At 42.0% G+C, this 26,980-nt stretch overlaps 1 long non-coding RNA gene across 1 annotated transcript in view; it reads right to left on the reverse strand.

The window, feature by feature from the left end:
* The window catches only part of LOC146860059 (uncharacterized), a 143,826-nt gene that overhangs the window by 21,819 nt on the left and 95,027 nt on the right, over positions 1-26,980 (reverse strand). The window contains exon 3 of the long non-coding RNA XR_014979090.1: positions 87-340. This is a non-coding gene — a long non-coding RNA (uncharacterized LOC146860059). The remainder of the gene's footprint in view (positions 1-86; positions 341-26,980) is intronic.

Below are 26,980 nucleotides of genomic sequence, written 5' to 3' on the forward strand. Positions count from 1 at the left end.
GTGGGGATATTTGGGCTGACTCATCAAGATTTGGGAACACTATTTATGCTGTACTCAAACCACGAGGCAGTGCTTGGCTTACTCACTGGTTGAAGAGAACGGATCCTTTCCAGCGATCCCGCTCATCGAACATATCCACAAACCGGCCAAGTTTCTTCTGCATTACGGTTCTTCTGTGAATCTCCGACACTGCGGACATCTTCTGCCCTGCAAATCCAGTGACCCAACAAACTCAATCCCTGCAAAACATTACAACCCTGCTGCGAATCTCCGACGCCGCAGACATCTTCTCCCTTGCAGATCCAATGACATAGTGAATGCCATTCTTGCAAAGCTGCACCTAAAAGGAGAAAACATGGTTAAGTACCATCCTTAAGGTTAGTGCACTAACAGAAAGCATGTCAACCAAAGATTAGTTTTTTTGATGCTAAAAATCAGAAAACAGGACAACTCTGGAACATTTAGCCATTGTGGGTATTATTTAATGTGCTTACTGAAGCCTTGATATTAGCATCCAGTCGCATTCTTAGATTTCATCCTCTATTGTGCTGTAGTCTGTGAATCTAAAAGCACACTCTTGCGCACCTTGTGCCTAGTGTTGAACAAACAAGATGTACCTTACTGTGTGATGTAAAAACACGATATAGTTTCTACCAGGAGTGCCACAACTCCAAGGGTAACAGTTGATCATTGGAAGTCTATGCAGCAATAGATACACTATTGTGTAAGTGACTCTAAGTAAGCATGTCAAAGGCAGGAGGGATATTTTACGACTACTCATTTGTTCAATAACCTCTCTACATGTATCTGCAGTATAGCTAACCGTGTACTACATTATGCACATATCACGGCAACGCTCACCAGGACTGAGAAGAGATGTACATATGACCACAAAAAAACAGTGGCTGAGCTCGAAGGCACGCAAGTCTCTCTGTTTGTTATTTTGTCACAAACCTCCTTCCCTTCTAGGGCGGCAGTTCATTTACGGTTAAAATTCCCTAATGAGACCCTGCGATAAGAGAGAGAAGAGCTCCAGCATCGTCTCTGTGGACAAGAGCCAGGTGAGTTGCATGACAACCCTCATCCACAGGCTGGTGCCAGCCATAAAGGTGGAACCCACAGGACCCCCACAGAAATCTTTCTGGGTATGTGGAAGAACAGAAGAGGAATGCAACTGCTGTCTATGACCTAAGAAGAGCCTAGAAGACTGAACGATCTCTCCCTTTTGTACCCGGAACAAAGGAGTGCACTCCAAGGTTCATAAGGGGCAGGCAGAAAAAGGATCAGGCTTGCAAGAGACCTTCTCCAATTGCAAAATTTGGATTTCACCTGCTCAAAGTTTTCCTGCCAAAAGTCACCGGCTTGTCTAGTAGATATCGAACGACGTGCAGCCCTCTTCGGCCCCAGCCTGTTGCCTTGCCCCACTGATTTTTCACTTCCACTCCAGAGACTAAGTCGGAAGGTAAAACATCTGACCAGGTCTGACCTGGTTTCTTATCAAACCCCTGCTCCATCACTGTCATCCTAGGTACTGGTCAAGTGCAACCAGATGACTGCAGTTGACGCTTAACACTTTTTTACTGTGCCACTGCCTCGCCTGACACTGATTACCATTGCGTATACGGGCAGGCAAGATGCCCTGTGCGCGGAAGGCAAGAGAGGTACAGGGAGCACCGGTGGCTCTCCTCGTTCCTTTCAGACTCTTACCTGGCAGTGGCCGGCCTGCCTGTTTTATCCCCTGCATCCCCATTTGTTTCCTGGGGGAGTAGAGCCAAAGAGGCTCCTCTGGGGTCCCCATTACCAGAATTAATCCTCTTCTCAGAATTCTCTAGCGAGGGTTCATGGGATATAGCTTCCCAATCCAAGATGGCGGCTGTCCATAGACTATTATTCTGTCTTTCCAGTCCATTATGGTGTCATCCTTCCTGATGTCATTTATTGGGCTCTGGGGTATAAAAGGAACCCATAATTATTTTTCTTTGCATTGGAATGCTTCAGCAGTCTTGTCATTACCGTCTTTGCTCCTAACTGGTTTCCAGTTATTCCTGGTTCCTGTTTGGCATTTGTTTCCCTAGTATACTCCTGCAGATTCCATAGCCTGCTCTTTGTTGCTGGCCTGTTCTATGGATTCCTTGCCTGCTACTGGAACCCATTGTCCTCTCCTGAACTACTCAGCCATCCTTGGAGGTTTTGTGCCCACTGGCTTTTCCTTCATCAGGGGATTTTTCTGGAAGGCACTATCTGCTTTGATGCTATCCAGTGCCGGCAGCATCATGGCTACTAGAAGGGGTTGCCCATATCTCTGGCAGACCAGGATCATCAATACTTGGACCTCCCGATCCAACCACCTCTAAGGAACTTCAGCTAGTCATCAATCTCCGAAGAGATGACATTTGTGGCTCTAGTTTCATATTTAAAAGTAGAAATTTTCATAATTCCGTTTTTCTGCTATTGGATTTTTGTTGTGTTGGTGTCATTTACTCTATTTTTCTAAATCAGTTTAGAATTTTTGTTGTGTTGTGTTTTGAGGTATTACTGTTTTGATACTGCGTAGATAGTTAACATATTGGGGCTTATTTACAAGCCCCTTGCACCGACGGTGCGTCACTTTTTGTGACGCACCGGTGGCACATTTTCCTGCCCCATATTTACAAGGAGAGGAATAGCCATCCTGCATGGCTTTTGCTGTCTTTGTAAATATGGCTAAGTTAAATCAATAAGGACATTGTTCCCTGTTGGCGGCGAAACAGAAAATGTCGATCACCTGCTCAACAAAGGAGAAAAAGGTGGGAAGAGTGTAAAGATAGGGAGAAGGAAGAAAGGGGGGGGGGAGGGGAAGAAGAGGAGAGGGGAATAGAGGTGGGATGAAAAGAGGCAAAGAGAATTTCCCCAGTCTCAAGGATCCACTCCTGAAGGGGAGGACTCTATAAAGCCTCTCGTGAGCCCTCACACACCCCGAAGGATGTCTTGCTTCATCATTGGGCTAGTTGTTGCTCCTCGTCGGGCCGGCGCTGCAATGCCCGACGGTCCCCCGAAGGGTCTCTCTATCGGAGGTCTTTTAAAGAGAAAAGCCGTAAGGTGAATGCGGGTGTGTGGGCAAAAAAAGCAGTGAGGTGGATCCGAGAGGTAAGTGGTAGGATGCGTGCAAGGTGTGTGAATTTAAAAATGCCTAGGGGTGTCCAAAAAGACCAAAAGGTCACGGGGTCACTAATCAGCTTAAGGTGCTGGTGTGACTACAATTAAAAATGTCGACATGTTTCACGCCTTGGATGCCCGGACGGGTCAGTGGCGTTTCTTCAGGACCGTAGACAAGTGAAAAGTAGCGCACGGTGAAGACGGGAGTGCCAGATATTAGAGGGGTAACTCACGTCTAAGAAAAAGGTTAAAAATTGGTACGGGACTGCGGGGTACAGTGACCTGGTCAGCAGAGACAAGAAGAATGTACCAAACTAGTGTAACCCTCGTGTTTCTGTACGGGGCTGCATAGGATCCGCCGAGGCTGCCAGCGCCCTATTTGGGTTGCGTCGGGGGCCGGCTCAGTCAGCACCTACCCACTGCCATCGGCTGCCTGCTGACCAGGTCCTGAAGAAACGCCACTGACCCGTCCGGGCATCCAAGGCGTGAAACATGTCGACCTTTTTAATTGTAGTCACACCAGCACCTTAAGCTGATTAGTGACCCCGTGACCTTTTGGTCTTTTTAGTCTGCCAGAGGCTCCATACTATTAAAAATCCACCTTTTTGGACACCCCTAGGCATTTTTAAATTCACACACCTTGCACGCATCCTACCACTTACCTCTCGGATCCACCTCACTGCTTTTTTTGCCCACACACCCGCATTCACCTTACGGCTTTTCTCTTTAAAAGACCTCCGATAGAGAGACCCTTCGGGGGACCGTCGGGCATTGCAGCGCCGGCCCGACGAGGAGCAACAACTAGCCCAATGATGAAGCAAGACATCCTTCGGGGTGTGTGAGGGCTCACGAGAGGCTTTATAGAGTCCTCCCCTTCAGGAGTGGATCCTTGAGACTGGGGAAATTCTCTTTGCCTCTTTTCATCCCACCTCTATTCCCCTCTCCTCTTCTTCCCCTCCCCCCCCCCCTTTCTTCCTTCTCCCTATCTTTACACTCTTCCCACCTTTTTCTCCTTTGTTGAGCAGGTGATCGACATTTTCTGTTTCGCCGCCAACAGGGAACAATGTCCTTATTGATTTAACTGTTACGAGTGGAGCACGGACATTGGACCATAACGAGCTCCTGGTCCCCCCCTCTCCTTTTTTGACTGAGTTTGTAAATATGGCCCCTTTACACTCAGCACTTTGCATGAAAGGGGCGTCAGGTTCCCACGCAACACCCATGGAACCTGACACATTTCCAGATTTACGAGAATGAATGCTAGGGAGGCGCAACAAGGAGAAATTGATTAATTTCTCCTAGTTTTTTCCTTTTTCTATGTGTGCTGCATTCTGCAGCACACAAGGAAAGATGAATTAACCTCTGGTGATTGATTATGTGCAGGAAGGTGCCCCTTCCTGCACATAAACAATCATTTAGAAAAATTAAGTTTTACAAGTTCTATGTGTTCTAATGCAGCACACATAGAAGTTGAAAAACGCCATTTCAGATTATTTATGTGCAGGAAGGGAAACAATCATCCCCGTGGTGCAAGGGTGCCTTCATTTGCGCATGGCAGCCAATTGAGCACAAGCGCTGGGGGAAGCACAGGGATGCAACATATTATTGTAAATATGGTGCATCCTTGTGCTTTGAAAGTGCCGCAGCAATGGGCCACTTTCTTGTATATGAGGACCGTTGCCTCTAAGTTAAGCCCGCCTGCTATGTGCTAATGTAGTATAGTTCCTTTTTCCCGTATATTTATATTATATTTCCCTTATAGTCTCTGCGCATTGGAATAATATGCACTATAGTTGTGGCATAGGACTGAGGTCAGTATGTCTCTATCGAATACATTAAACTTAATTAGTTTGTGTGCCAGCTAACTCAGAGGCCACTAGAAACTCCTTGAATAAACAAGAAGGGAATAGTTTCTGGCAACCGCATAAACATGACAACTTTGTTTCCCTTTAGAATCGGAACATGTCTCAGAATCGTGGAAACAACAGATAACAGTTTCACTCAGTCAATCATGCATGATTAGTTTCTTCAGAGTTACACAGAAATAGATAGACGGTTGTTTCAATAAAAAGGATTTATTGGACAATCTTATTTCTCGTGTAAGAGATATGAGCAGTTACAATCGCAAGACAGTATGCGAAATATAATACGTACAGCGTAAGCAGTAAGAAGAAATAATACTGCAATAGCATTGTCTTCTAGCTATGACATATATTCATATACAGATACATAAATAACATAGGCTAAAAAGTGGATACTCGTCTGAATATAGTGCAATTCATCTTACACAGTAAATCCCTACCTAACAAATTCACAGGACTTGTATCGCACACGACAAAGCGGTGCATTTCTGAAAATTTCCCTATGCTAACTTTCACTTGCTCTGTAAGATAGGTTTCAATCTGTCTGTTGGATACACAAACTACTTGGATTGTTTCATCCGAGAGAGGAAGGTTCTTAACATCAGTTGACCTAACAGTTGATCGAGTAGCACCAGTATCGACTAGGAAAGTAATACTTTCATTGTTTATCTTCCCATCGACAAATGGGCCTGTCTGGTCTACTTCTAGAGTTGCGCCAAGTACGCACTCTTCTTCCTCCCTTCGGCACCGTCAATAACCCTCTTCTGAATCGCTCTCATCGCGTTGTAGCCAATACTGCGAAACAGCGCTAGCGCGCGGCAGCTTAGTTACCTGTTCTTCGTTGTAGAATCCTGTCTCATTACAGTATTTCTGTGAGTTTTTGCTCTGTGGAAAAGGAGGTTTTGGCACCTGATTCTGTTAGGTAACAACCTGCTGCTGTCGCTGCAGTTGACCACTCACCTCATTCTGCACCTGTGGATTCAATGATGCATTTTTATTATTAGTACTTGGGGGAAATTTACACTCGGATTTCCAATGCCCTATTCTACAGCAATTATGACATGGGAATTTCTTTTTAGCTTCTTCTAAATTAAAATTTCCCTTACCTTTCCCAGGAATGAATTTTTGTCTTGGGCCTGTATTATTCGCTTGTTCCGCTAACTGAGCTTCCTGCCTCTCTGCTACCTTTACTTGTGCCCACATAGCCTTCTCTTTTAATTTTCGCTGTTTTGCTTCAATCTCATCACTGAAATATTTTGCTTGTTTCAATGCTTCATCTATTTTCTTATTTTGCCAATCTATAGTATGTTGTTTGATCATCTCAATAATCTCTGGACGTAGACCATATACAAATCTGTATACAAAATGACTCAAATCCTTTTCACTCAAATTTTCATCACCACTGAACTGTTTAAAGGCCAAAATCAGCCTTTCGTAATATGCATGTACTGACTCTTTGCTTTCCTGATGAGTTCTGTCAATTTTCACCCAATCTGTCTCTTTAGGAGGTTCTTTATTTTTCAGAAAAGCAATAACCTGTTCATATTTCTTCATTACCTCGGGGTCTGGAGCCCCTGTCTTTGGATCCCTAGGGTATTCTTGTGTAGGCCAATTAATCATTAATTTGCACTCTGTCCATAAATCTGCTGGCACTATTATGTCAAACAGGCTATTCAGATCAATCCACAATACTTTAGACAATTTCACAAATCTGTCCACTTGCCTATACCACTCAACAGGCTTTTCGAGTAGTCGAGGGAAATCGTTCGTAAATGACAAAATATCTTGTCTAGTCCATGGAACATGTACAAATCCTCCTCCTGGAATTTCTCTCATGGGGCATTCTGTTACTACCTTTTCCTTTTCTTTCACCGGGAATGCTGCAAATGTTTTATCTGAGGCATCATCTCGTTTTCGGTACCACCTGCTTCTCCATTAATCTACATCTCCCCATTTTCTCAACAAAATAATTATCTCCTTAATCTGATTTATCCATCCTGTGGTGTTCAAATTTTCAATATCTTTTTCAGTGAAATCTATTCAATATGGTTTTTGTAAAGCCTTCACCTTTTCAATATCTATACCCATTTCATTTGCCACTTCTTCTAATCTTTCATGTAAATTTTTCGCTCTCCATGTTAAACGTTTGCACAAAAATAGTAATTCCTCATCCTGATAAGTTTTTAATTTCTCTGTGGGGATAGTTCCTACTATTAACTCTTCCAGTACCATTCGTAATTTGGCCACATCTATTGATTGGGATTTTTTGTATTTTCTCTGCAAGCTTCTCAACCATTCACTCAATTCTTCTGAAGATGGACCTACTGATTTCTCTACATTACTTAGTTCTGAATCCCTTTGTGTCTCTAATATTGACTCCATTGTCATTGTATGTCTTTCTGCTATATTTGGGCCTATAAATGGGTCACTCGAAACATTTGGTTCGATCATACTCATTGTCTGTCTCCATGGATTTTCATTTTGGCTCTGCTTTGGCTTCTCAGCCTGTTTATTGCTATTTTAAGTTACTGTTAAACAATGTTCGCTATCTTTCTGTTTATCAAAAATAGGCATCACAGGACCTATAGTCACTGGAACAGTTACAGCTTCTAAATTTTTAGTTAATTCTCTTATCTTTTCAGTTAATTCTAAAGTTGTTTTCGCTAATTCTGCCGAATTTTCACCATTTACCTTACTGTGTGACTTTCTCTCTACCTCTCTAATGGAATTATTTTTCTCTAATTCTTGGGACACTGGTTCTGACTTAATGATTCGTGAAGTATCTCTCATTGGGGCGCTTGGTGTCAACATTTCTGATTCTGGTTGATACGGAGGTGGATTTTTATAAAACATGTCATCAAGAACATCATCCTCCGATTCATTCACTCCATACCCTCTCGATTCAACATTACGTCTTTTTTCTGTGCATTTTCTACCTCCAACTTCTTCAGCAGTTCTCACGGGAAACAGACCTTTAGTCATACTCGCATTTCGCCACCTTCTCATTCTCTCATCATGAGTGTCATGCCCATATCTACCAAACATGTACTTATATCTTCCGCCACTCCTCTGTCTCGCTCAGTCTTGCATTTCATCTTCCCATTCGGTCAATGCTTCAAACTGTGTCGGTCTAGGTCTCGGTTCTAGATTCATCATTCTTTCCCTTACATTTCTGAAAACTGCTAAATTAAACGAACCATGCTCTGGAAATGCCAAGGCTCCATCATCTCTAGTGTATTTTATCCAATTATCTAACCAAATACAAGTATGATATCTGTATTTCGCAACCATAAAGGATGCAGGGGTTTTCGGTGGAGGAAGTAACTGTCCTTCCCTAGTCACAATCGGTTTGTCCTTTTTAAACCACTTCTTAATGTTTCCAAACCAAGACTTTTTCTCCTTTTCTGGTGGATCGTAATACATCTTTCTGTCTTCTGTGTATCGCAAGTCTCTCCTTACGACTGTACTGTTGTTCTTGACCAATCGTTGCGCGACTCACACTAACGCACCAATCCGGAGCGTCTACTACACTTCTGCAATTCTCCAATCTCAGCGAGACTCACCCTAACACACCAATCCGGAGCGTCTACGTCACCCTATATTTCTCTACTCCTAGCTTGGCGTACACTAACACACCAACCAGGAGCGTCTACGTCTCTAGCTGACTGGCCAATGCCAGCACGGTCTTTCTGACGTCAGCAGCCGCTGCCGCAGCTCCTGCTCCTGTTGACCCCTCCTTTACAAAAATTCTCTCGGTAAGCTTTTTACGTTTTTCCGATTCTCAAATCTGTTAGTAACAACATAAAAACGCCACCATTGTCCGCTTCGCTAACCAAAGAATAGTCAATGACCTTTCTCACAGGAATTCCGTCTTTCCCGAGAGCAGCGCTTACCTTTGCCCTACTACGGAATCGTTACTTCCATTGATAAAGTAGCACATCCCTCTACATTACCCTTCTAGCAAGCATTAGCTAACTGTTTCTCCAGAATTAAGACACCTAGTTGGAGACCCGGTTATCCTGAGAAATAAAACCAGAGTTTCACAATTAACCTAAATGCCTTTTCATTCACACACTTTCACACTGGAAAAATGTAGTACATTCTTTCCCGAGAACAGCGAACAGTCTGTCCTACTACAGAATTATGACATTCGTTAACAAAGTAGCACTTCCCTCTACTTTATCCTTCTAGCAAGCTAAGGGAACACCTATTACCTTCCCAGTGATAAACGTTATCAGAGTACCTTCTGGACTCCTGGTACCTAAGACCAAAATTTCACAGGTGACCTTCGCTACCATACACTTCTTTCATACAGGAGATGTTTCTAATGGCAACAAACGACGATGTCACCGAACCGAACCCAGACAATGCGTTGTGCAACTTCACTTGTTACACGTTTCCCCTGTGTACCTACAGAGCAACAACAATTCCGTCTTTCCCGAGAGCAGCGCTTAGCTCTGCTCTACTACGGATCTGTTACAAACTTCCGACTTCCTACATCCCAGAAGTCATGCAAACAACATATTACCTGACACAACTCAACATAGAGTGTTAATACATAAACCAATTCCAATCAATAAACAAAATCAATAAGCAATGTACAAGCAATAATCACCTAAACCAAAACAATAAAAATCAAAATCTTGCTACCAGAAAAACTGATGCAGCGCGGAAACCTGGGTAACGGGAATCAAGACGAAAACCCCGTACCTAATATATATCCTCCCTTCATCACAGACCAAATATCACATTAACACATTCACTCGTACAATCACTGGTGGGGCCCATAACACCAACATTCACACTCTGCTTCTCACTGGCCTGTACTTTCGGGAGGGATAACAGCTTCCAAGCGCTGACATGAAAGGAATACCTTAGAACCTATAGAGAGAAAAACTTATTTACACTTCTATATACTAATACCCTTATCACTGCACATCTTAATCCTAACATCAAGATACTCCTTCCACGTGATCGATGGATCAAATTAGTTGTTTTGAGTTTAGTGATTTAGTCCAGCTAAACATACTCAAAATTCCTGATCTGCTCCCTTTCAATGAACGACCGAACACATTTTCTTGTTAATCAATATTTGTTTATCTAAATAATGCAGGATTTTTAGTTCCATCTAGTAAATGTATTAATCATTACGCAAATCATAGAACACCATATTTACCTATTCTGGTTATCGGTCGTCCGCTAAGTCATCAAATTTTGTCATCAGCACGCTACAGTCCCAAAGATCGGGTCAAGGACCAGAGACGTGCAAATATCGATCAGTGCCCATAGAATGTTCGATAGTCCGTAGTTCATCAAGAAATTGGGCAGCAATTCAGTCTGTCAAAGATTCAAGAACACAGCCGTCACGTAGCGTCACTGTCGTCTCCGTCAGCATGGAAATATGCCATTCAGCATCAGAACTATTCCCTCTCTATTCTACCGTCTTTTATCATAAAAGTAATGACAAAATGTAACATTTGCTTAGTTTGGGCTCTTTCGATTGGTTGGTTGAGATCGTCCGTTTCGGTTTCACACAGTCTATGATGTCATATCGTCAGGCATGATCCATCCGGTTTATTGCATAAGTCCTTTGTTTGAACATTTGGCAAGTGTCCCGTCGTGACCTTGCTAAGGCTCATCGTGTTTGGGGTCAGGCTGAGGCTACTGGTACGGGTGCTTGGCGCATGCGCACTTGGTCTGAAATCTTGCTTTTAGGCCCAAAGGGTAACTTAAGCAAAACAAACACAAAAAGTAATTAAAACATAGAAATAACGAATAAAATGTTAAACCCTCACTAATTCCCCTATGTGCTTGTATTTATCTAGCATATGGCAACATTTAAAGCGTTCATATTCACCCAGTGATGTCATCTGGTGCAACATACGATAACGTCACAAAAGCAACATATATCATGCGATATTCTATTTTTCTAATATTAGTATGCGTACATAAGTTAATTACAAATTATTTTAGTCATGCAAAATGCAAATCCCACATATGTTCCATAAATTAGTAAGGTTCATTAAATGTCACTCAAACACATTAATAATATTATAATTAATAGATTATTCTAATTAGTATGAACATGCAGAATGGTGGGTATACAAAATTTTGTACTACCCGCTCCATCAATCCCCCCTTTGGTGATTATATCACCACACCTTCAAAATGTTGTATTTCTTTTTATGGAATCGGAAGCGATTTCTTGCTTTTATTCATAACTCAGTTTCCCCTGTCTCTTCTCTTTTCGCTGTCTTATACATACCCGCCTTGACTTCTTCTAATTCCATTTCTTCAAATTCCCTCTCTTGTTTCTTATCTTTTCTCTTTAAATTTTGTCTTTTTAACTTTTTCTGATTTTTAATTTCTTTACGACAAATACACCCTAATCTTATTATTAATACTATGAAAATCACACATGTTAATGGAAATAAGATCTTACCCAAAAAGGTACTAAGAAATTCTTAATAGCAGATATTTTCTTTCCAATCTTTTCCCAAACACCTTCAACCTCCAGTGGTGCAATTTCGTCATGCAGTTCAGTTATATTTTTAATATAAATTTTAAAATCTTTACTTTTGTCTGGAATGTAAGTACAACAATGTTGGACTTTCAGCATTCCACAGACTCCACCCTCTTTTGCCAATAATATATCAAGGGCAAGTCGATTTTGTATTACCATGGCACGCATGGCAACCATTTCAGTGTTTACCAATAAAAATCCTCCAGCGGTGCTTGTTGACAAGCGATCTACTACTGTTGAAAGCCTTCTAATTTTGTTTGCATTCAGAGATATTCCCACTGCTGGTATCAATGCTCCAAAGATATCACCCACAATTTCTGACCAAGATTCTGTCTTCCTATGTGCTAAATAACTACCTAAATTATGTACACCATCTTCTCCTCTTTCCATATGAAAAAACTTCAGGAAAACCAGGCCAACATAACATGTGCCATACCAATAGTCTGGCAAACGATAACATGCCTTGTTCCCGCAAATGAACTATAACCCACGAAAAACTGGATCATTTCCACCTTTAAATCCCCATCCACCCATGATTCGATATGTATCATGGCACTCACTTTTACCTACAAAATAATTATCATATGCAGTTTGATTTCTTCTAATACACAATTTCCCTTTCTGAGGCCAATCTAAAGCCATAGTTGGACTAGCTTCTCCTTTCAAGTGTTTTTCCATTTCTACATCCCAGACTGTCTTCTCCACCCTTCCTTCAGATGCCTTTCTTTGCATTTTCAATCTCCTTTCTTTAACCATATCCAAAAATGTATTTTCTTCTTTCTTTAAACTGCAAGTCAAATTGTTTTAAAAAATATATTCTAATGTTAGTTCTTTACTCTCTAAGAAAAATTCACCTAATACCTTTGCAGGTTTTACCCTGTTTAGCTTGTTAATTGATGGTACTTGTGAAAATATGATATCTACATCTGAAAAATAATACTCTAACTTCCCTGTTTGATAAAATAAACTAGCTATTACACTACATGTTATTCCATAAGTTACTGGAAGGTGGTGATAAGTCACTCTCTCCGATACAGATGCAGGTAACTGCATACAAACGTAGCTGTCCCTTACGTCCATTGTCTTTACATATTCATACAACAATTTTGAAAATACATTATTAGAAAAATCAGTTATAGACCTGTCTTTATGTAAATAGTTTTGATCTATTCTAGTCGGAACTACCTTTTGAATCTTTTCTATATTAGTTTTGTTTTCACTATGTCCCTCTATTGTATCTATAGTAACCTTAAATGAGATCATGAGTGCGAGTATACTCCACAGAAGCATTAGTAATCCTGTACAACAACAACACATTTTACACCATCTTTTCAAAAATATACATCTACCTTTTCTACTATCTGTGTTTGCCATTTTTGTTAAAATGGACAGTGTCTTTTGACTTAGCCTCTTCTACTTCACAACTGGTTTGTCTAACCCAAGACTCTACGCACCTACTTGTTTCTACCAGTTTTTATCTTTTTCCGTATTTTATTGTCTTTCCATTAGCAGCTTTCTTGTCTCATTCAGTTTGGCATTTCATCATCTTTCACTTTTCCTTCGTGATCTGAATACAGAATGTCCTGAACATCCGCTTCTTCTCCAATATCGGACAAGATAACTCTCAGGATTTCCGATTCTTCGTCCTCCTCAACCACTTCTGGTACAATCACCTCTGGATTTCCTTGGCTATCCGCCTCTTCTTTTACTTCAGGCAGGGCCACATACGTCCATTCTGGCGACTTATACTTCTGGTTAGGTTTCCTCGTTCTTTTGCTTTCTTTAATTACAACGGTTTCTTCGTCTTTTGATTTCTCCTGACTCGTCACTTCATTCACCTGTTCAGCTCTTGGTGAATTTACTCGTGTCAGTCGATATCTCAATCTTTTTATTTTATTCGGCCAAACGTCGTCTTTTGCTGCTCTTTTCAGTTTTCTTCCTTTATCATCCTTTTCAGTTCTCCAAGCTCTCTTTCTTAGAACTCGACCTTCAGGTACTTCGTCTTCACTTTCCTCTGACTCTGTTTCAACTTGCTTTTTACTTTCAACAGCTTCTTTTTCCACCACTTCTTTTGATTTCCCTACTTCTGTCCCTCATCGTATCTCTGACACGCAATCTTCCTGCTGACTACTTGACCCTACTTCTAACTGGATGTTGGAATTCCCTACACCTCCTCGGGGGTCTTCCGCAGAAATCTTTCCCTCATTCTCTGTATCTGGCACCTGTCCATCTAAATGTGTTATTTCAGGTGGAATTTCTCTCAATCTTTCATCCGGAACTTCTCTTTCAGTAATTTCTTTAATTGTCTCTTCACTGTCTTTTTCTTTGTCTTTTCCTTGTCTTTTTCTAGAACATTGAGTTCCTTGTTCAGTCTCTGAGTCTGAGCTGGTGTCAGAAATCTGTAACCTTCTTCTCAAGGAAATACTTCTGGGGACGAAAGTTAGACTTGGCTCGGATTCCCCCCTTTCAGAGTTTTCTTTTGTTTTTGTCACTTCGTCATCTGATTCATTACTGGATTCTGATTTTTCAAAATACTCCTTTTCTGTGCTATCCACTGGATTTGGAATTCTCAATGTGTGACTTGCATGAATCCAGTTTTTCAGTCCAGTACACTTCACAGCTGTTGTTGTGGTCAAGATGACTTGTCGTGGTTTTCCCCACCTTGGAACCAAACAATTTCTTCTTCTGTGTACTTTTATTCTCACCCAGGCCCCTGGGCTCAGATCATGGGCTTGCTTCTTTTCAAGGGTGGTGGCATCCGCTCCAACCTGATGAAACACAAAATGAACTGCGTCAGCCAGGCTTTTACAGTAATCCAACACCATGTCATCAGTTATAGTCATCAGCTTGTTGACTGGTATGAACACTTTGCATCGCCCTTCCCATGATGATTTCATGGGGGCTCAACCCTGTAGTTCTGTCTGGAATTGAACTGATAATCATGAGTACCAGAGGCAAGACATCAGGCCATTTCATACCTGTGGCTAAACACATTTTCCCTATCCTGTTTTTGATAGTACCATTAATCTGTTCCACCACACCAGAAGCCTCTGGGCAGTAGGCACAATGTAGTTTTTGCCGTACATTCAATGCTTCACAAATCAATTTTATGATCTCATTATGGAAGTGTTTCCTCGGTCTGATTCGATGGTTACTGGGAATCCGAATCTAGGGATAAATTCCCCCAAAAGTAATTTTGCCACTGTTATTCCATCATTTCTCCTTGTTGGGAATGCTTCCACCCATCTAGAAAACAAACAGACCATAACTAGAACATACCTTAACCTGTTACAGGGAGGCATCTCAATAAAATCCACTTGCATTCTGGTAAAAGGCCCTCCTTCTCGACCTATTGTTCCTAGGCTCACTACAGTCTTTCTTCCAGGGTTGTATTGCTGACATATAAGGCATCTTTGACAAAGACTTTCTGCTACAAGTCTAAATTTTGCATTGTACCAGATCTGCTTACATGACCTGATCATGGCATCTCTCCCTATGTGTCCCTGACCATGATACATCCGTGCCATGGCAGACATCATGCTATCAGGCATAACTGGACTTCCATCCCGATAGACCCACACATGATCCTTCTCTCTTGGTGCACATCCTTCTTTTACCCACTGCTTCATTTCCTCATCTCCTGCTTCTTCCTGTAATTGCCTCACTTCCTCCCAGGTACCCACAGTATTAGTAAACATCAAAGAGCAAGAAATCACCTCTTTCTCCTTTGCCCTGTTTATTGAATTCTGATTACGTGCGCAGTATTGAGCCATATCGTTGGCGTACTTATTGCCAATGGCGATGTAATCACCACTCTGACTGTGGGCAGCACACTTCACAACAGCCAATTGCCTAGGCAGCTGTATCACCTCAAGCAATTTTCCAACCACCTCAGCATTCTTAATGGGAGTTCCACTTGATGTCAAAAACCTTCTCTGCAGCCATATTTGACCGAAGTTATCACAGTCACTCTCACACTCTTCCCAATCTTGCATGCTCTAGTCAAAGCAACAAGTTCAGCTACTTCGGCCGATTTTACTCCTTTCAGGTAGGATGCTTCCATTACTGCTGCAACTGTGCATACTGCATATGCTGCACTCAACATTCCATCATCTGTTCTCAAACAAGACCCATCTACAAACATCACAAAATCACTTTCTGGTAATGGTACATCTTTTATGTCAGGTCGTGGTTTGGTACAGAAATCAAGTACATCCAGACAATCATGATCTGCTTCATCTCTGACTTCCACATTCTCAGCATCAAGCAGCAATGTTGAAGGATTCACATTCAAGCATCTCACAAGAGTTACATTCGTTGCACCTAATATGACTTTCTCATACTTAGTCAGCCGACTATGTGTCATGTACTGAGTGCGACTCCTCGTTAAAAGGATTGCCACATCATGAGGTACAAACACTTTCACAGGATATCCCATCACAATTCCTTCTCTCTGTTCCAAACTCCGACAGGTAGCAGCCACTGCTTTCAAGCACCCAGGTAATGCTACAGCTACTGGGTCCAGCATTGATGAGAAATATGCAATTGGTCTCCTCAGTTTTCCATGCTTCTGTATTAGAACAGAGAGTGAACATCCATTTCTCTCACTGCAGTACAACTCAAACTCTTTTTCATAATCAGGCATACCTAATGCAGGTGCTTCACACAACCCATCTCTCAATCGCTTAAAAGCTGCCAATTCTTCTTTGTTCAAATCAATGGGATCTCTCACATCACTTCTTGTCAAACGTACCAAAGGCTTCGCAACCAAAGAGAAATTGCTAATCCATTGACGACAGTATCCAACCATTCCAAGAAACATTCTCACCTCGCTTTGGGTCATGGGGGCTCTCATTCCTTTTATGATCCTGATTCTGTATATTGTTATCTTTGTCAGTCCTTTTTCAATATTATGGTCTAAATATTGTACTTCTTTCTTGCAAAATTGTAATTTTGATGGTGACACTTTAAATCCTCCATCAGCCAGATAATTCAGCTAGGCTATAGTGTCTATCTCACATGCTTCACTGGTTTTCGACGCCACAAGAAGGTCGTCGATGTATTGACCTAACACTGAATTTTCGGGCATTTCTATACTCTCCAAAAATTTCTTCAATATCTGATTAAATATTGAGGGGCTTTCTGTATACCCCTGTGGAATTCGGCACCAAGCCAAAATACGTTTGCCAAAACGAAACGCAAAAATCTGCTGACTGTCATGATGCAATGGGATGGAAAAGAAAGCATGGCATAGATCAATCATTGTATACCATTCTGCATCATGGGGAATCTGGTATAAAAATCACAGATGGATTTGGTACAATGGGACAGCAAGATACAACAATTTTGTTTATCTTTCTCAAATCTTGCACTATCCTGAACTTTCCATTAGGCTTTTTCAGTACCATAATCGGGGAATTACATGGACTACTCATTATTTCTCTGAGAATGCCTTGTTTTATCATCTTTTCAATCACAGGAGTAACTCCTTCAATTATTTCAGGTGTCAATTTATATTGAGGGACATTTGGATAGCTTACTCCTTCCTTCACTGTTATTTTGACTGAATCTACATTTCTCATTAGTCCCACATCTTCTCCTGTGAAATCCCAAACTTCTGCTTTTACGGACTGTTTCAATTCTTTAGGTAATTCATCAGGGTTAAATACAGCATAAGTTTCAGCAACCTCATTTTCCCTGTTTGCCATAGTCATTTTATACTTTATTTTTAAAAGGAACAATGGTCCTTGTCAAAAATGATTTTAGCAGCCAAAGAATTATTATAGAAAGAAATCAATTCTATATGTCATCTATCCAGCCGGATAGTGTCATTTAATGAGAATTAAACAATGTAAAGGAACAAATTTCGTAAGTAGTGGGACACAGTCCTGTATCCGATTTCACATAAGATAAAAGAACATTGACAATTTACAAGACATATTTTTAACCAAGAAACAAGAAGCAAACAGGCGAAACAAACAATTGCTTGTACCACGATAAAAGGAAATGCCACAAGCGTGATAAATGGCTACAACCATGACACATAATGATAAAATTGCTAGTGTGAACGGTGTTTTATAGTGTCGACGACGTTTCGATCCCTATTTGTAAAATATTGGGATCATCATCAGGACATAGGTAATGTAGGCCTGAGCAATTAAACACCACTGAAAGTACAGACAATTAATAGCTATTGTTCAGGGGGAAAAAAGAGAGAAAGAAAAACAATGAAGGTTAAGAAGAGCTTTCCAGGAGCAAACGAGGCAGTTGCGCAGTTAAATTACGAATTTGCAAACAATCTAAAGCCACTTTAACAAACTATTGACGTGATTCAATTCGGATTGAGAAAACCATTATAGTGACAAACCGTACAGCCCTGGAGAAGGAATGCATTTTAAAAGTGACTTGGTTAACTGATGCTAATCTCAATTGAAATCAACCGAGCCGTGACACACAATAGACGACGTGAGGGTAGTGTGGTCGGGAGGAGAATAATGATGTGGTGGCGTTGCATTACGAGAATACATGCGCTGCCTGGGTGGCGTGGTGGCGATTCATTGGTATCAGAAATGCGTGATGTGAAGGCAGTATTACGCAAACCGGCGCGAGGGCATGGAGAACAATGGTGAATAATCGGAAAATACCTGGGGGGAGAGAGTTGGTGAAGGCGGGCCAGTGGTGTCAGAAGAACGGCCACTTCTAGGAAAGGAATACGCATTAAATCGTGAGAGGATGCCACGAGGGCAAGGACCAAGCTAGATTACGGTGATGTGATAGTAGCGCTTACCTAGTACGAGGAGTGCAAGGCAATGCTTGCTTACAGCGACCCGATTATGTTCGAATTTCGGGGCATACGTGGGAATGGCCCGGAGCGGTCTGGGGGAAGGGAGGAAGTGATTAACTGTGGCCCAAGGCAGGGAAGCGAGAGGTCTCAACAACCGATAAAACCAGGAAAACGGCCTCACCTGGAATGAGTCAGCAACCAAGAGAATCCGTTGGAGTGCAGGGAGCGCGCTGGCTTGATGAGTGATCTGGGACTGGGGTCGACTGGGAGTCAGTTAAAGGCGCGCGTGATGGGTAGAAACTGATGAGGTGACTGGGGTGGCCATCTTAGGTGAGGGAACGGAAAGGAGGCTTGAATAAAAGTGAGTGGAGCATGCTGGAAAACGGGAGGGTTTTTCCACATATTAGAGCAACCTTCATTTACAACACAGTTTGACAATAATAAAGCATAAACTGGCGATGAAGTGAATAGAGGAAGAGTATTAAGAGCAAACATGAATGTAAAAGGGGACAGAATGGGAAAAGAGGCTTTCAAAAGAAAAAAGGAAAAAACAAATCAATGATGCAGTACAAAATTCGAGAATTGAGCAGAGACAAGTAGCAAGGGACTATTCATTTTCATAGTAGATTTGTCCAGTCCTCGGACCTATTCAGGCCGTTTTTAATGCTCTGGGTGCGCGAAATCCATTTAAGTTCCTCTTTGTTCAGCATACTGGCAATGTCAGCGCCTCTTGGAGGTGGTTTGATCAATGAGATTGATGTCCATTTAATGTCGTTTTCACTGTGTCCATTCTCTGTAAAATGTTCAACCAATGGTGCATTGGGTGTCTTGCACCGGATGCAGCTGCGATGTTGGCAGATCCTGATGCGGGCCTTCTGAGTCGTTTGACCTACATATATATTTGCGCAAGGACATTGGATAACATAGATAACATTGCATGAATTACAGTTTGTGAAATTTTTGGGTGTGATCGTGACATTGTTGAAAGTGAACACTTGACCTTCAATTGTGAAATCACAAACACTGCAGTTACCACATTTTGCATGCCCTACTAGGGGATTCATTTCCCATAGTTCGGGTAGAGTAGCGGGTGGTTTGGTTGTGGCATCCTCTCACGATTTAATACGTATTCCTTTCCTAGAAGTGGCCGTTCTTCTGACACCACTGGCCCGCCTTCACCAACTCTCGCCCCCCAGGTATTTTCCGATTATTCACCATTGTTCTCCGCGCCCTCGCACCGGTTTGAGTAATTTACTGCCTTCACATCACGCATTTCTGATACCAATTAATCGCCACAAATCCACCCCGGCAGCGCATGTATTCTCGTAATGCAACACCACCACATCATTATTCTCCTCCCGACCGCACTACCCTCACGTCGTCTATTGTGTGTCACGGCTCGGTTGTTTTCAATTGATATTAGCATCAGTTAACCAAGTCACTTTTAAATGCATTCATTCTCCAGGGCTATACAGTTTGTCACTATAATGGTTTTCTCAATCCGAATTGAATCACGTCAATAGTTTGTTAAAGTGGCTTTAGATTGTTTGCAAATTCGTAATTTAACTGCGGAACTACCTCGTTTGCTCCTGCAAAGCTCTTTTTAACCTTCATTGTTTTTCTTTCTCTCTTTTTTCCCCCTGAACAATTTCTATTAATTGTGTGTACTTTCAGTGGTGTTTAATTGCTCAGGCCTACATTACCTATGTCCTGATGATGATCTCAATATTTTAGAAATAGGGATCGAAACGTCGTCGACACTATAAAACACCGGGGACACTAACAATTTTATAATTATGTGTCACGATTGTAGCCATTTATCACGCTTGTGGCATTTCCTTATATCGTGGTACAAGCAATTGTTTGTTTCGCCTGTTTGCTTCTTGTTTCTTGGTTAAAAATATGTCTTGTAAATTGTCAATGTTCTTTTATTTTATGTGAAATCGGATACAGGACTGTGTCCCACTACTTACGAAATGTGTTCCTTTACATTGTTTAATTCTCATTAAATGACACTATCAGGCTGGATAGATTACATATAGAATTGATTTCTTTCTATAATTATTCTTTGGGTGCTAAAATCATTTTTGACAAGGACCATTGTTCCTTTTAAAATTGACTCCCTAGGTCCTTGCTTACCTTTTAGGGTTCCCTTGTTTTGTAACAAAATAGTCATTTTAAACAACACATCTTCATCAGGGTCTCAAAGGCTATCCCATCAGGGGTACAGAATATAGTGCAATTCATCTTACACAGTAAATCCCTACCTAACAAATTCACAGGACTTGTATCGCACACGACAAAGCGGTGCATTTCTGAAAATTTCCCTAAGCTAACTTTCACTGGCTTTGTAAAATAGGTTTTAATCTGTCTGTTGGATACACAAACTACTTGGATTGTTTCATCCGAGAGAGGAAGGTTCTTAACATCAGCTGACCTAACAGTTGATCAAGTAGCACCAGTACTATCGACTAGGAAAGTAATACTTTCATTGTTTATCTTCCCATCGACAAATGGGCCTGTCTGGTCTACTTCTAGAGTTCCGCCCTCTTCTTCCTCCCTTCGGCACCGTCAATTACCCTCTTCTGAATCGCTCTCATCGCGTTGTAGCCAATACTGCGAAACAGTGCTAGCGTGCGGCAGCTTAGTTACCTGTTCTTCTTTGTAGAATCCTGTCTCATTACTGTATTTCTGTGAGTTTTTGCTCTGTGGAAAAGGTGGTTTTGGCACATGATTCTGTTGGGTAACAACCTGCTGCTGTCGCTGCGGTTGACCACTCACCTCATTCTGCACTTGTGGATTCAATGATGCATTTTTATTATTAGTACTTGGGGGAAATTTACACTCGGATTTCCAATGCCCTATTCTACCGCGATTATGACATGGGAATTTCTTTTTAGCTTCTTCTATATTAAAATTTCCCTTACCTTTCCCAGGAATTAATTTTTGTCTTGGGCCAGTATTATTCGCTTGTTCCGCTAATTGAGCTTCCTGCCTCTCTGCTACCTTTACTTGTGCCCACATAGACTTCTTTCTTAATTTTCGCCGTTTTGCTTCAATCTCATCACTGAAATATTTTGCATGTCTCAATACTTCATCTATTTTCTTATTTTGCCAATCTACAGTATGTTGTTTGATCATCTCACTAATCTCTGGACGTAGACCATATACAAAACTGTATACAAAATGACTCAAATCCTTTTCACTCAAATTTTCATCACCACTGAACTGTTTAAATGCCAAAATCAGCCTTTCGTAATATGCATGTACTGACTCTTTGCTTTCCTGATGAGTTCTGTCAATTTTCACCCAATCTGTCTCTTTAGGAGGTACTTTATTTTTCAGAAAAGCGATAACCTGTTCATATTTCTTCATTACCTCGGGGTCTGGAGCCCCTGTCTTAGGATCCCTAGGGTATTCTTGTGTAGGCCAATTAATCATTAATTTGCACTCTGTCCATAAATCTGCTGGCACTATTATGTCAAACAGGCTATTCAGATCAATCCACAATAATTTAGACAATTTCACAAATCTGTCCACTTGCCTATACCACTCGACAGGCTTTTCGAGTAGTCGAGGGAAATCGTTCGTAAATGACAAAATATCTTGTCTAGTCCATGGAACATGTACCTATCCTCCTCCTGGAATTTCTCTCATGCGGCATTCTGTTACTACCTTTTCCTTTTCTCTCACCGGGAATGCTGCAAATGTTTTATCTGAGGCATCATCTCGTTTTCGGTACCACCTGCTTCTCCATTTATCTACATCTCCCCATTTTCTCAACAAAATAATTATCTCCTTAATCTGACTTATCCATCCTTTGGTGTTCAAATTTTCAATATCTTTTTCAGTGAAATCTATTCGATATGGTTTTTGTAAAGCCTTCACCTTTTCAATATCTATACCCATTTCATTTGCCATAATCTTTCATGCAGATTTTTCGCTCTCCATGTTACACTTTGCAAAAAAATAGTAATTCCTCATCCTGATAAGTTTTTAATTTTTCTGTGGGGATAGTTCCTACTATTAACTCTTCCAGTACCATTCGTAATTTGGCCACATCTATTGATTGGGATTCTTTGTCTTTTCTCTGCAAGCTTCTCAACCATTTACTCTATTCTTCTGAAGATGGACCTACTGGTTTCTCTACATTACTTCGTTCTGAATCCCTTTGTGTCTCTAATATTGACTCCATTGTCATTGTATGTCTTTCTGCTATATTTGGGCCTATAAATGGGTTACTCGAAACATTTGGTTCGATCATACTCATTGTCTGTCTCCATGGATTTTCATTTTGGCTCTGCTCTGGCTTCTCAGCCTGTTTATTGCTATTTTAAGGAACTGTTAAACAATGGTCGCTATCTTTCTGTTTATCAAAAAATAGGCATCACAGGACCTATAGTCACTGGAACAGTTACAGCTTCTACATTTTTAGTTAATTCTCTTATCTTTTCAGTTAATTCTAAAGTTGTTTTCGCTAATTCTATTGAATTTTCACCATTTACCTTACTGTGTGACTTTCTCTCTACCTCTCTAATGGAATTATTTTCTCTAATTCTTGGGACACTGGTTCTGACTTAATGATTCGTAAAGTTTCTCTCATTGGGGCACTTGGTGTCAACATTTCTGATTCTGGTTGATACGGAGGTGGATTTTTATAAAACATGTCATCAAGAACATCATCCTCCGATTCATTCACTCCATATCCTCTCGATTCAACATTATGTCTTTTTTCTGTGCATTTTCTACCTCCAACTTCTTCAGCAGTTCTCACGGGAAACAGACCTTCAGTCATACTCGCATTTCGCCACCTTCTCATTCTCTCATCATGAGTGTCATGCCCATATCTACCAAACATGTACTTATATCTTCTGCCACTCCTCTGTCTCTCTCTGTCATGCATTTCATCTTCCCATTCGGTCAATGCTTCAAACTGTGTCGGTCTAGGTCTCGGTTCTAGATGCATCATTCTTTCACGCCCGTGGCACACTGATTTGGGTAAGGGCGGGCACTCCATTCACATGCACGGACACAATGGTTGGACCCCTCTGGGCGGTACACCTTGGTCCGGGGGAAGCTTCAGGGACAGCAGGTTCTCATTGGCTCCCTATACGCCCCGAATGCCGACCAGTTGTCGTTCTTGGATCATCTCTCTGTGGTGCTGGCACCGTACGCGGTTATTCCCTGGCTACTTGGTGGGGATTTCAACGCTGTCCTTGATACGCAACTGGATAGGTCCTACCCGCCCCTTCACAGCACGCAGGCGGTTTCGAATGTGAGGAGCCTCACTGACTGGCTGTCGCACTGGGCCTTGCGTGATGTGTGGCGTGGCCTGCACCCTGACGACCGCATCTATTCATACTACTCGGCGGTGCACGACCTTCATGTTCGACTCGACAGGGTGGTGGGCTCTCACTCTTTGACTCCCCTGATAGACCAGGCAGACTACTTGGGCCGGACCCATTCGGATCATAACCCTCTTAGTTTGTGTCTGCGTTGGGACCCCGGGCGGCCCCCTGTCCCAACGTGGCGACTACAGTCGGCAGCTCTGGAGGATGCTGAGTTCCGCGCCTCACTGGGCATGGCAGTTGAGCAGTTTTTCGACCTGAAAGAGGGGACGGCAGGCGGAGTGGGACGCACACAAATCCACCATACGGGGACACTGTCTAGGGGCGGGGTGGAATATCCGTAGGTGGCTTGCACTGTCGCTCGCTGCCTTGGAGTCTCGCCTTCTGCCGTGTGAACGACACGGCGAGGGAGGAGGTCGGGACTCGATCCGACTGGCGCGGCTCCGGGCGCGTCATGCTGAACTACTTGAGCGGCTGCGATGCCACAACTATGCGGCTCATTCTGTTCGGGTGCATGCCACATCTGATAGGGCAGGGAGGTTACTAGCCTGGTTGATTCGGCGGGAGGCGGTACACTCTCCGATAGACTCTATTCGCGGGCCTGACGGGGTAATGGTGTACACACAGTGGGAGATCCATCAAGTACTGACAGCGCACTATGCGGCTTTATACAGGTTGACGGGGCGCAGGCAGACACATGTTGTGGAGCTGCCCCGCGCTGGACTTGTACTGGCGGACGATTCATGGAGCGCTCAATGCATGTACGGGCCGTCAACTCCCATTTAAATGGCCGGTTTACTTGTTGCACCTCTTTCACAGAGCCCCCTCCATGTAGGTTGCCTCAAGGGTTTCTGACCTGGGACTGGTGGTGGCGAAACGACTGCTCACCAAGCGCTGGAAGGCGGCAGAACCGCCTCACGCGCGAGCATGGAGGGGTTTGTTGCTGGTGTGGGCAAAGGCGGAGGGCATGGCTCTCTTGCGGGAGGAAACACTAGGCCTCAGGCAAACACCAATAGCGAGTCAATGGGAGGCACTCCTATAGGCCATGACGCGACTTGAGGGGGACACCGGGGGGGTCGGCGGGGGGCGAGATGGGGGTGCCCCGGATGTGGAGCGGGGTGACAATCAGGCTGAGAGCGTGGCATGACGTGTGGTATCAGGGGCCTGGTTGCTTAGGTGGGGCATAAGGGTAAGGAGATAGTGTTGCTCACACAGCCTGTATAGAGGGCGCGGTGATGGTGGGTGGGGGGGGCCGGAGCAGGGGCTAGAAGAAGGGGTTGATGGAACGAAGGCCGGAATCTGCTGCTATTGTTTTGTCTGGGTGTCTGTTGTTTTGCCCCATTTCCTTATGGTTAGTTAACTGTTTATGGAAACACGTAGGGGGTGAGCGGGTGAAATATTAGAGACTTATCTTGGTGAGGCCCCTCAGCGACATGATTTCAAAGGGAACGATGTGTTAGTATTTTAGTCGTGAGGCCCGCAATGTTATTCTTTATTAAAGATTAGGTGATGAGTCCGCTCCCATTAAGTGATGCATGCATTATCGGAGATACGCTATTGCGGCTATTTCAACTGTAAATCATCTGGATCTTAAAATGTACTATGTATTTTGTTTAATACTAAGAAATGCCAATAAACCGATTTATTAATAATAATCAATATTTGTTTATCTAAATAATGCAAGATTTTTAGCTTCATCTAGTAAATTTATTAATCTTTACGCAAATCATAGAACACCATATTTACCTATTCTGGCTATCGGTCGTCCTCTAAGTCATCAAATTTAGTCATCAGCACGCTACAGTCCCAAAGATCCGGTCAAGGACCAGAGACGTGCAAATATCGATCAGTGCCCATAGAATGTTCGATAGTCCGTAGTTCATCAAGAAATTGGACAGCAATTCAGTCTGTCAAAGATTCAAGAACACAGCCGTCAGGAAGCGTCACTGTCGTCTCCGTCAGCATGGAAATATGCCATTCAGCATCAAAACTATTCCCTCTCTATTCTACCGTCTTTTATAATAAAAGTAATGACAAAATGTAACATTTGCTTAGTTTGGGCTCTTTCGATTGGTTGGTTGAGATTGTCCGTTTCGGTTTCACACAGTCTATGATGTCATATCGTCAGGCATGATCCATCCAGTTTCTTACATAAGTCCTTTGTTTGAGCATTTGGCAAGTGTCCCGTCGTGACCTTGCTAAGGCTCATCGTGTTTGGGGTCAGGCTGAAGCTACTGGTACGGGTGCTTGGCGCATGCGCACTTGGTCTGAAATCTTGCTTTTAGGCCCAAAGGGTAACTTAAGCAAAACAAACATAAAAAGTAATTAAAACATAGAAATAACTAATAAAATGTTAAACCCTCACTAATTCCCCTATGTGCTTGTATTTATCTAGCATATGGCAACATTTAAAGCGTTCATATTCACCCAGTGATGTCATCTGGTGCAACATACGATAACGTCACAAAAGCAACATATATCATGCGATATTCTATTTTTCTAATATTAGTATGCGTACATAAGTTAATTACAAATTATTTTAGTCATGCAAAATGCAAATCCCACATATGTTCCATAAATTAGTAAGGTTCATTAAATGTCACTCAAACACATTAATAATATTATAATTAATAGATTATTCTAATTAGTATGAACATGCAGAATGGGGGGTATACAAAATTTTGTACTACCCGCTCCATCAATCCCCCCTTTGGTGATTATATCACCACACCTTCAAAATTTTGTATTTCTTTTTATGGAATCGGAAGCGATTTCTTGCTTTTATTCATAACTCAGTTTCCCCTGTCTCTTCTCTTTTCGCTGTCTTATACATACCCGCCTTGACTTCTTCTAATTCTATTTCTTCAAATTCCCTCTCTTGTTTCTTATCTTTTCTCTTTAAATTTTCTCTTTTTAACTTTTTCTGATTTTTAATTTCTTTACGACAAATACACCCTAATCTTATTATTAATACTATGAGAATCACACATGTTAATGGAAATAAGATCTTACCCAAAAAGGTACTAAGAAATTCTTAATAGCAGATATTTTCTTTCCAATCTTTTCCCAAACACCTTCAACCTCCGGTGGTGCAATTTCGTCATGCAGTTCAGTTATATTTTTAATATAAATTTTAAAATCTTTACTTTCGTCTGGAATGTAAGTACAACAATGTTGGACTTTCAGCATTCCACAGACTCCACCCTCTTTTGCCAATAATATATCAAGGGCAAGTCGATTTTGCATTACCATGGCACGCATGGCAACCATTTCAGTGTTTACCAATAAAAATCCTCCAGCGGTGCTTGTTGACAAGCGATCTACTACT

Source organism: Triturus cristatus, chromosome 3_1 (assembly GCF_964204655.1).
Source record: "Triturus cristatus chromosome 3_1, aTriCri1.1, whole genome shotgun sequence".
Classification (NCBI taxonomy): Eukaryota; Metazoa; Chordata; class Amphibia; order Caudata; family Salamandridae; genus Triturus; species Triturus cristatus.